This window comes from Mus pahari, chromosome 2, assembly GCF_900095145.1.
Source record: "Mus pahari chromosome 2, PAHARI_EIJ_v1.1, whole genome shotgun sequence".
NCBI lineage: Eukaryota > Metazoa > Chordata > Mammalia > Rodentia > Muridae > Mus > Mus pahari.
In genome coordinates this window covers 69,415,638-69,426,527 of record NC_034591.1, presented here as the reverse complement: position 1 = coordinate 69,426,527, position 10,890 = coordinate 69,415,638, and the positions used below count along the sequence as shown (strand labels likewise).

At 45.7% G+C, this 10,890-nt stretch overlaps 1 long non-coding RNA gene across 1 annotated transcript in view; it reads right to left on the bottom strand.

The window, feature by feature from the left end:
• LOC110317388 overlaps positions 1–10,890 on the bottom strand; it is a 38,704-nt gene that overhangs the window by 8,401 nt on the left and 19,413 nt on the right. Inside the window, exons 3-4 of the long non-coding RNA XR_002380312.1 lie at positions 9,624–9,719; positions 7,660–7,873 (exon numbers count right to left, since the gene is read on the bottom strand). This is a non-coding gene — a long non-coding RNA (uncharacterized LOC110317388). The remainder of the gene's footprint in view (positions 1–7,659; positions 7,874–9,623; positions 9,720–10,890) is intronic.

Here is a 10,890-nt window from a genome sequence, read left to right as displayed (position 1 = left end):
CACACACACACACACACACACACACACACACACGCACGCACGCACGCACGCACGCACGCGCACATACCCTAAGCTGAGGACTATTGTCCCTGTTAAAGCTGCAAGGTATTTGATGGTAATGCTATCATCACTCCTGCTACCCCTCTGTATGGCCCATGAAGAGTTCATCTGAAGTAATCTGGTCTGTGTTCCGCTTACGTAGTTCTTTTCCTCACTTGGCTTCTTAGTGGAGAGGGGCACAGCCAAACACCCGGAGCTGGAGAAGGGAGGGGGTTCAGTGCAGAAGACAGGCCAGGCCGCAGTGCAGCTACTTGGTAGGGAGGTTCAGAGCAAGGCAGGAGAGACCTGGGAAGGGTGGCCCACTGAGAACAGTCTGGAGAAAATAAGGACTTGTAGGAAGTTCTGGGTGCAGCCCCCTCGACGTGCTGGTGGAGCGGTTGCAGTATACCAAGCAAATGCTACCAATGGACTTAAACCATGCGAACGGAGATGCACTTTGTGATTTGGATTTATAACTGACCAGTGAGAGTCAGGGCCTGGAACTACCCTCTGTCCCAAGGACATCTCAGTCTGTATAGGGAGGGTGGGCGGAGATGGACCGTCCAAGCAGAGCTCAACCGAATAAACAGAACCATCCTACAGTGTGGCCACAGGGCCGCACAGTTCTAGAGTAAATGTGTATAATGCCGTTCAGAAAGCCTGAACAAGTAAAAGTCATGGGGACGGCCGTGGTTTTTAAAGCATGATCTGAATCCTACATTCTAAAGGATCAGCAGCATTGCAGGTGAGGGATGCGGGCAGAGGTGGGACGAAGCGATGGATTGTCACCACTGCGCCCCAGCAAAGCTGCCCGAGGAAGGAAGCTGTTATCTAGGGTAGCAGCCAGACGGGTGTCGGTTTCAACTTGGTTGTTGTAAGTTTTAGATTTGAACTTGAGAAAAAAAATAAAACAGTTATGGGTTGCAGATGAATATTTGACTCGTCTTTGTATAGTCGGTGTTAATTCATGAAACTCGAACAACTCTAGTGCTTGCTAGAAAGATCTTCCTTTTATCTTCCTTTCCTTCTCTCCCAACTTTAGGATCCTCTCTGCATTTACCTGGCGAGGATTACTTCCTCTTCAGGGAGTATCCGGGGGTCCAAGGATTACCTGGACCGGCTATTAAACAGCAGCTCTCTAAATGTTTGGACCCTTGCTCTCACAAACAGCCTCCAGTCTCTCAGAGTATCTACCCACCACACGGCAACTCTTTACCCTAGGACTGGCGTCACCTCACCAAAGGCCACCTCTCTCATCTCCAACCGTGAGGCTCTTAGGAAGGCTCCTGTCAAACTGCTTCTTGTCTCCGAGAACTGAATCAGTGGGGATCCCTGACCTCTCCAAGGTCACCCTCTGTTCTCCTGGGGTGATACCAGAGCACAGGCTCATTTTCTCGATGACACCCCTGTGTGTCAAACATACGGCCCATTTTCACAGGATTCTCCTGAGGATTGGACTACTGTGACCATTGGGGGAGGGGGCACTAGTGGGACAGGATGGTGTGAAACTTGGAGCAAAAAAATAAAATGTCAATGTGGAGATGATCCGCCTGCTTGACCTTCCTACCACCACCACCACCCCCAAGGAAGTGATGACAGGTCGTCCTCCCAACCCCAACCAGACTTGTTTGCTGTTGGGAACGGGGCATGTTTCTGTTCTTCTTTAAAGGAGACCACACAAACTGTCAAGATATCTGTCAAGGAGACTATCGGTATAGACCCTTCATGTTTCTTAAACTCCGAGTGAGGACATGGCTTCTCACATAAAAGGCCAGTGATCCAGAGCCACCTCCCTACAGGGTCAGAGACAGAACGCCCGCCCAGCTAGCAAGATCTGGCCCCCAGGCCTTCGGGCTCAGCAACAAACATGGTCTGTGCTATTAAGTATTGGGAAAGGAGTCAATGTGTCTGCTCTGGCAAGCCCCGGGTTCTGCCAGCAGGGAGGGACAGAAGGAAGGCACGGAGCCGGGAAGGTCCAGCACCTGCCAGGGTTGGCCCACTGCCGTAATTGCACCCAGTCCTTTGGTCTAGTTTGTTTTTTTTTTTTTTTTTTTTTTTAAACTATGCTCATGGAAGCACTGTTCCACTCTAGGCTTATACAAGGGGCAAAGCAGAAATAAACACGAGCAGACCGTGCTCCAGAAACTGGCAAGTCTCCATTTCTTCCCTCTTTCTCGAAGATTTCAACAGCCACCGTGGCACCTGGTGCTTATAGCCTGTGCCCTACCCTGTACCCTACACCAAGTGACTGGCCTGGGCTCTGCCTGTGACTGCCTTTCCTGAGCCACGATGTAAAGCTATGGATGGTGAGCTCATGAGGGGAACTGAGGTATTCCATGACACCCTAGCCTACCCCTGCCTCCTCCCCCCAGCCCCATCTCTCCTTTAGGACGGCCTGAATTTCAGTTGGATGTAATGAAAGAAAGTTGGCCCCAGAGGTGTCTCTAAGTGTCTCTGCCCAGAACCACAGAGAATTTTTTTTTTTGGCAGAACTTCCAAGATAGAAGCAAGTTCCTAACAGCCTTTTGGCGTGTCAGGGACAATTAGACATCTGCACTCCCTAACCATCCCTTGGGAAGGGGGAGGCCATGTGCCTACCAGACTTCTGCTAAAGTGTTGCTTGGGTTGGATTGGGGGGGGGGCTCCTTCTTTCCCTGTCAAGCAAGGAGAGAATGTAAGCCATCTCTTACTTGGGGCAAGTCTGACAAACCAATGTGTTTACAGGGGAGCTTGGGGCTGGTGACCATGAAGAAGATAACAGAGACCCCTGAACCCATAAGTACTGCCGGAGGGGGCAGGGATGATTGAGCCTGTGATGTTCCAAGAAAGTTGTGAGAGCCTGTGTTTAATCGGTCCTTCACCATGAGTTTCAAGTTCCAAGTCACTGAGAATCAAGTCACAGAGTGTCATGTCCTTGCTGGAAATGACAGCTCCCATAGCTGGATGTAACAACCCCCGAGAGGGCTTCTTCCTGGCAGAGGTGAGTAGCGCCATCTGTATGGCACTGGGTGAGCCCCAACAGGGCCAGCCTTGCAGAAGACCTCAGAGGGGAGAACCCTGAGGCCCACCTGGGTATCTTGGCCTACGGCCTGCCACAATGGTCCCTGTCACATGCAGGGCCCAGATCTGCTGCTCACAAACAGCAGAAACTGGGTTTGGAGGAGCAGAGTTCCCCCAATAGAGACAGCTCCTCCCTGTTCTGCCCCGAGAGTGGGAAAGTGGGGGGCGAGGGGGTGTCACCATCTCTGCACAGGTGGGTAGTGTGCGAGCTGCCCACCTCTCTGGAGCTCACTGACAAAAATGACAGCTGCGGTTCAGCTAAGGGGCAAACAATTCCAAAATGAGCTACAAGTCAGTTTACACAGAGGAGCAGGGCAAACTCTATTAGGTGGCAATCTCTAGTTGGGAAATGTGTTTCTAAAGGGAGTGTGTGTGCCATGGAAACAAAGCCCCAAAGCCCAGTTTCAGCTTATTAGCGCTAAATTGGCCACAGCAAATGAGCACTGCAATTGTCAGTGACCTGAGGTTTTATAAGCACACTGGGACTGTTTGCAAAGATTTTACACGCGCCCTGCAGAGCAGCTGAAGGGAGGCAACTCAGCCTAGGACTCCCATTTCCAAAGCTCAGAACAGCCATGAATCCATCCCATCAGGTACCCTCTGCACAGGAATCTCCCTGGGGTGGAGACCTTCCTGAGATCTGTGCTTTCCACTTGGTTTTCTTAAGAGGGGAAGCACAGCAAGTAAAAGGTACAGACAGTGAGATCTGAGGGCAGGAGCCTCCGTCTCAAACCACCAAGAGTAAATCTGGACCAAGCCTGTTCTGGCGGAGAAGAGCGGGTGGTACTGATGTCACTGACAGAGAGTTACGAAGGTTCCACTCTGCAGAGAAGCAGGGAAGAATAGGCTCTTGCTCAGATCCCATCTCCCTTGTATTGTTGCAGTTTTCTCTTGGTAGAGCATGGAGTTCATTTACGAAGGGAAGAGATGGAGGCATAAGCTGTTTGCAGCAGGGACAGAATTAAAACCTGATCGGTTCCCTGAAGGTCCTAAGCAAGAGACTAAAGGGAGAATAAGGTGGGAGCCCACATCGGGAAGAATGATAGAAAAATATTATTTCTGGGGAGAACTCAGAAGATGTAGGCTCTGAGGAGCAGAGAAGTGTCCGAGGTGGAGAGATGATGGCTACCTGGTACAGGGGCAGGATTGGTAAGGATGCTTGCAGAGGCAGAAGGAATCCAAGGAGCAGAGGGTAAGAGGCAGGCAGGGTGAGTTGTGCCGAGGGGCTCATATGTGCAGAGCTGGATCTGGGGGTAGGCTATGCTGATTCATTTTCCATTCTTAAAATTCTTCTTCCCAATTCTAAAACAGTGCTAAGTTCTTCTAGCACTCTAACCAGTCATGGCATTCCATGCTAGCCCAACAAAATACACACACACACGCACACACGTGTGTGCACACATGTTAACACACACATGCACACACATGTTACCACACATACACATACATGCACACACATGCACACATGTGTATACACACACACACACACACACACATACACAGGCTATTCGGGGTTTGCTGTGACTCAATTCTGAACTAATTGCTCCTTTTCTTGTATCTCCTCACCCCTTTTCCCCTTGAAGCATCAGAAACTCTTAGGGGCTCCTATTAGTGACCCAGAAGTCTATTTTTTTTTCTCCCAAATTCAATTAACTCAGCACACATTCCCAGAACATCTACACTGGAGCAAGAATCCTGTTAGATGGTGGTAAAATTACATAAACCACTGCTTTGCCTCCTGACACTGCACTTGGAGATGATATAATGAAGGCCCCTGGAGAAGGAAGAATGGGAAGAAACATATCTCAGGGGTCAAGTGATATGACAACTGATGGTCCCAAGGGAAAAACAGATTTCCACTAAGGAGATTGGGCTGCTGGGTAAAGCAGCAGGCACTAGACACGTGGAAGGGAGAAACGCTAAGGGATGAGGGGTGGCTCTTTACATCCTCCTTGCTGGCTCCCCACACCTGCTCATTTTGCATGTCAAGGTTTTGGAAGGCATGAGATGCCATCTCTGGTCTTCAGTGCTCCTTTGTCACGGTGGAAGACAGGGGGCTGTATGGAGGCATCCACCAATGAGAAGTGAATGGGTTTGTACCAGGAGACCATCTTAACATTGTGGCAACACACCTATGACTATTCATCAGGACAGCTAAAGTGTGAATAAGAAAGTTAGAAATTAGAGCTTTTCTTGAGTGGACATACTGCTCTTGGAAGTTACTAGCATTTTCTAGAATGTTCTGATGCAAAGGTGAGACTCTCATTGTGAAGGGATGGAAAATATGGAGAGCATCCATACGTGGGAGTTCCCCCAACAGGTGCTTTTACACTTGAAAAACTGCTCCTGAGGGGAAATAGCAACAAAACTGGAACTGTAGCATTTGGGCAAGGGAGGATGATTTTGATGGCCGCAGAAACATACACCATTCCTAGAAGAAATAAAAATGTTGGATCTTATTTGTGTTCTATGCTTCCTAAGGACAGAAAGAAAATGCTTTACATGTAACCAACATGATTTTGATCAGACAGAAGTATTTAAAACAAGGAGGTCTCTAAAAATATGACCAATGCTTCTTTGTCTGGTATACATTTATGGATGAGTTTCTCCAGCAGTATGTTGAAACAACCCAGGTAACATCTCAAAGAAGAGTCTGAATTCTGGGTAGAGGAGGTCTAGTGGCGTAGAACATTCTGGAACTGATCATTTCCACTCATAATGAGCAACTGTTTGGGGAGACTTATCTATACTTCTTGTTCCACACCTACGTACACTCCCTTCCTTAATTCTCCACCAGCTGATGGGTGTAGAGAGCTGCCCTGTGGACTCTGCTTCATCCACTGTTGGCTCAGTTTCACCACCAAACGGATGGTGGGAACCATCCTCTGCTCTTCGATGCCAGTGTCAGCATCCTTTCTCTTAGTCTCAAGAATGTTTCTGTTTTCGTGTCCTATAATTGCCACAAGAGACTAAGTTGTGTAAACCGCCTTCAATAAACTTTCACAGTAAACAAAATTCCATCATGATCATGCCTTGCTGATAGAGTTCTGAGGAGGTCCAAGAGCTTACAAAGAATGTAAGAGAGCGAGGCATGAATTATTGTCCAGGGAGTCACTAAATTTAACCAGGAGTTTTAACTAGGGAGCTGATATTTAAGGTACTGTGAGAAAGAGTTGAAACAATAGCAGATATCTAGGCTGAGAGAATGGGAAATTCTGTGTGCACCTTTCATTTTATTTAGCCACCCTTGTTCCCACCCATCTCTCTCCACCTCCTCCAGTTCTGTAGGGAGCTTCCTTCTAACAGCCGTGCATGGGGAGAGGGTGAGCTGTTTACACCCCTCAAGCATAGTGCAGCCAAACGCGATCAAGCTACGCTCAGGGAATCTGAAACAGGACTCTTGCCTGAACCAAGGCTATTTAGGTGCCAAGCACTGCAGGGGGTGGAGGGGGCACCATATTCTAAGTATCATCCTATAGGACCCACTAATTAGACCTGCCACCTTGATAATCAATCAAGTTACAAAGCTGCCCGATACTCTGTAGCTCTTTACAGGAAATGTGTGGCGCCTCGAAGCTTAGTTGTTACCAGCCAGTAAAAAGCTACCCATTGCTACCTAACTTTTTTTCCTCAAGACTTTCCAACTTTGATGTTGAACTATGTTAACAATGGCTGGCTTGGAAAGTCCCTGTAGGGTTTGTAAGAAATTAATGTTAGCCCTCCTCTCAACAAAAAAAAAACTAGGGGTTTGCAAAACACACCATATGCTTGTCACTTTGCCAATGAATCAAGATGTTTTTGCAGCCTTCTGAGTCTGAATAATTAATGGTAATGTCTAAAGATTACCCCAAGGCTCAGGGAGTGAGGATGGGGTCTCTGCGGTGTCCAACAAGACTCAACCTCAACTCAACCCAATATTTCATGTGATAAATGGCCAGGCTTCTTGACCACCCCCACCACCCCACTCATCACCGTTGTTCATTACATCTCCTGTTTCTTACACAACTGGATTCTCTGTTTTGCTTCAAGCAAATGTTACTACTTTTTACCCTTCCTCAGAGTCAGCACTTGTTCCAACTGTCTCCAGCTACTCCAATGATTATCTTTCTAACTGGTACACTTTGGTATCAGCTGCCTTGCTGCCAGGGGACTAGCTTCCCTTCAATACGTTCTTGCCAAACAATTAATCTAAATCAATGAATCAAGCAGAATAAATCAATAGCCTAACTAATTCTGGTGACTGTGGTCAACATGGATTTTTCTAAATATTATAAAAGAACAGATAATTAAGTTCTTATTCTGTAAATTAAGATACACCCATGATCATTTTAAATAAATGTTAGCCATATGAACTCTTAGGTAAAAGGAACCTGTCTTTAATTTTTATAATATTCTTGGAAAATCAGTTTCTAGAGTTCAGTGTCTATTGTTGATTCATTTCTTCTCTCTTGGAAATGCCATGATGAAGTGCTATTCAGTCCTCAACAGAATGGTCCAATTTTCTTGTTTGTGTTTGTTGACATGGTCTCACACTATAACCTAGTCTTGCCAGGAACTTACAGTGAAGTCCAGGATATGATGGAACTCCTGGCAACCTCCACATCCTGGATTCTGGCATTACAAGTGTTCCCCAGCTTATTTTTGATTGTTGATTTATCCTTAACTTAACAAAACATTTCACTTCGGCATAGTGATACAGGCTGACAGCTGCTCCAGAAGGAAGATTCCCTGAACACAGAAGTTCTTGGCCAACCTGGGCAACACAGTAAGAATCCTGCTCAAAACAAAACAAAGAATAGACTTCAAATAATATTAAATCTTTTCCCATATGTAAGACTAGCCCTCCTCCCCCACCAGTTCCAGTGACCCTTCTCCATTGTGACATGTTAACTGATGGCCAGAACCATTTGGTTTATATAGAAGATGCCATAGAAGGGTTCATTACAGCAAATACTCCCTAAACCACCAGGACTTTATAGGATAAAGCCCCGTATTTCATTATTTCACTAGCTTCCCCAGGAAGCGTTTGTTTCTACGTAAAGCTGAAATTGGGTTTGACAATGTTTTCAGTGATAGTTCTCGTCCTTACTCAGGCAGCAGAAGAGTTAAAGTTGGAACTGGAAGCTCTGGAGCCTGCGGCTGGAGCTGGCAAAAATCAGGCTACACCGCAGCACGCCTTTGTTCCCACAGCCCTGGAGACTGGGGAATCTAGACCAAAGGTCTACTCATGGGGTCTTCTGTCTGGGATAGGGAGCTCTCTGGACGCCATACTACAGTGACTGTTCTCATCCTAAGACCTTCTAACCTCCAGTCCAACATGTCACACTGTGGGTGCGAGGAGTGGTCTTCAGCCTTTCAGGGAACACAGCATTTGGTCTGTAGCTTTTTTCTTCATCCTGTATATTTGTGAACTGAACCCATAGTAAGGCTAAGTGTTTTATTAAATGCAGAAAGTCTTAGCTGGTCAGACACATTGTTGCCAGCACAGGCTAGTAAGTCTGAGACAGTAGGTGAGTGCAATAGGCACTCCTTTGTGCACAGTAAATGGGAGTCTAGAGGTAGGGGGCAGAGCCCTCAGCCTGTCAGGTGATGGTTGTTAGGTCATCACTTGGCATCTCAAAGCCTGCACTGGCTCACTTGAGAAATAAGAAAATTAGTTAATGACCTCTAGGATCATGAGGATTCTGGTAACATCAGTAAAAAACATCATATTCTAGTACTTATACTATAAGAAAAAAATATATATATATATACTCTTTGTGCTTCCCTATAATGTGAAAATGCACACCTTCTGACTGGCCTACTCCACTATATAGAACCGTCTAACCCCCAGTAAAAGATGCACAGAATCTTTGTCGTGAAAGAAAGAATGTCTTCAGGCAATACATAAAGCACTTTTCTTTTATGGATCCACCTTATTTCAAAGAGAGCAAATGCTTAACTTGTTTACTGAACAAATAAGTGGCATTTCAAAGAGATAGAAGTTGATTAGTTTAAACCTAACACATACCAAAATGTAGTACAACACCCTTGGCAAAAAAAAAGACCTTGTAGGTTCTGTGGGGGTGGGGGGAGATATGTATGTGCTTGAGTGCATATACAGATGTGAGCAGGCATGTCGAGACCAGGGTTTGATGTCAGCTGAATTCAAATGTCATTCTTCACAATATGTTTTGAGACAAAGTTTCTCAGTGAACCAAAGTTCACCAGTTGACAAGACTGGCTGGCCAGCAAGAACCAGAGATCAGCTTGTCTCTCCTCCCCCATCCCCACTCCCACTCCGAGGACTAGGGTTCAAGACTCAAGTGATGATGTCAGGCTTTTACATAGTGCTTAGGGACCTAACCTCAGGTCCTCATGGATGTACAGAAGGCACTCTACAAACTCAGCCATCTCTGCAGTGCCAAAGAGACCTTGTAAAGACAGCCAGGTTCTACGCTGTGACAATACCAGTGTACTCCACGTCTGCTCAGGCCGAGTGCCAGCTGCCTTAAAGCTTACCCACTCCAACTCAGGTCGCTCACCACTTGGAATTTTTCACCACTGCTCCTCTTGACTTTCATGATACCTTTACTTCGAAAGAGCTCATGCCTCGTGTATGAGTTATTGCTGGTGTGATCCTGTAAATCAAGAGTAGTGGATGGTGGGGGTGACGGTGGGAGAAAGGGAAGATAGAAAGCAAACAAGGAGAGAGGGTGAGCAGAAGGGAAGAGTTATATGGAACATCAGAGAAGCACCTGGTGACCTGCTCCTCCCTCCAGTATCACCCGAATAGGTGCAGGCAGTGTATCCCCTGAACCAACTGTTCAAACAAAAGTAGGGAAGGAAACTGTTCATCAGGCTTACTCTCCAAAGACCAAAAGCTCACCCTGCTAGCACTATTTAGATAGCACTTCCAGGAGGCATGGGTGCAGGCATAAGCAGGATCCCATGATGCTCTGGGGCAGGGGAAAAGGCATAGCATGTCTAAGACTGAAGTGAAGCCAACACAGGTGAGTCTCTAAAGACCTGAAAGGATTAAAAAATGCTATCAGAAGTGTATTAATGATGGAAGTTAGCATGCAATAAAAGTATGTGCCCTTAGACATATCGGGGCCAAAATATAGATCATTGAGACCTAAAAAATGAAAACAAAAAACATATTTCATCTAAGATCCTAAACTTGGGCCTGAATACAACTTTAGTCACATGGACTATGCAACTTTTTAATGTCTTATTTTCATCTGAGGTGCATGGTTTGTTACTATCCACTATTTCTATACCACTAGTAAACATGAAGAAAGTAAAAACTATAATAAAAGCTGAGATATAATATATCGCTTCTTTTTTTTCCTAAAAAAAAAAAGTGTTCATATCATCCAGATAAACTTCTGGAGGCCACCATTCCAAATTTCATTTTCATTTTGAAATTGTATCCTTAGAGACATTTTCTTTCCATTTTTACAGTTTTGAGTCATAACCAGAAAAATAATCTTTAATTATTCTGGAAGTTATTAAAATGCTAGACCATTTTACTTTACATAGCACTGTATTCATTGCCTTTTATGAAGTTGAATAACTGAGAGAGAAGTCTACAAGAGTTAGGGGTCATCTTCTAGTCATCGACTCCCTAGTATTTTGTATACTTGATACAGAAATTAGGAACTAACTTTGCCTACCTGCAGGGGGTCTGTAATCACAGATACACACTCAAATCCCTATGAGGTCATTAAGGAATGTGTCAGCTGAAGTACCAAGGAGAATGTGAGGTCTGGAATAGTCATAGGGGTGATAGCTTTTTGAACATTGTAA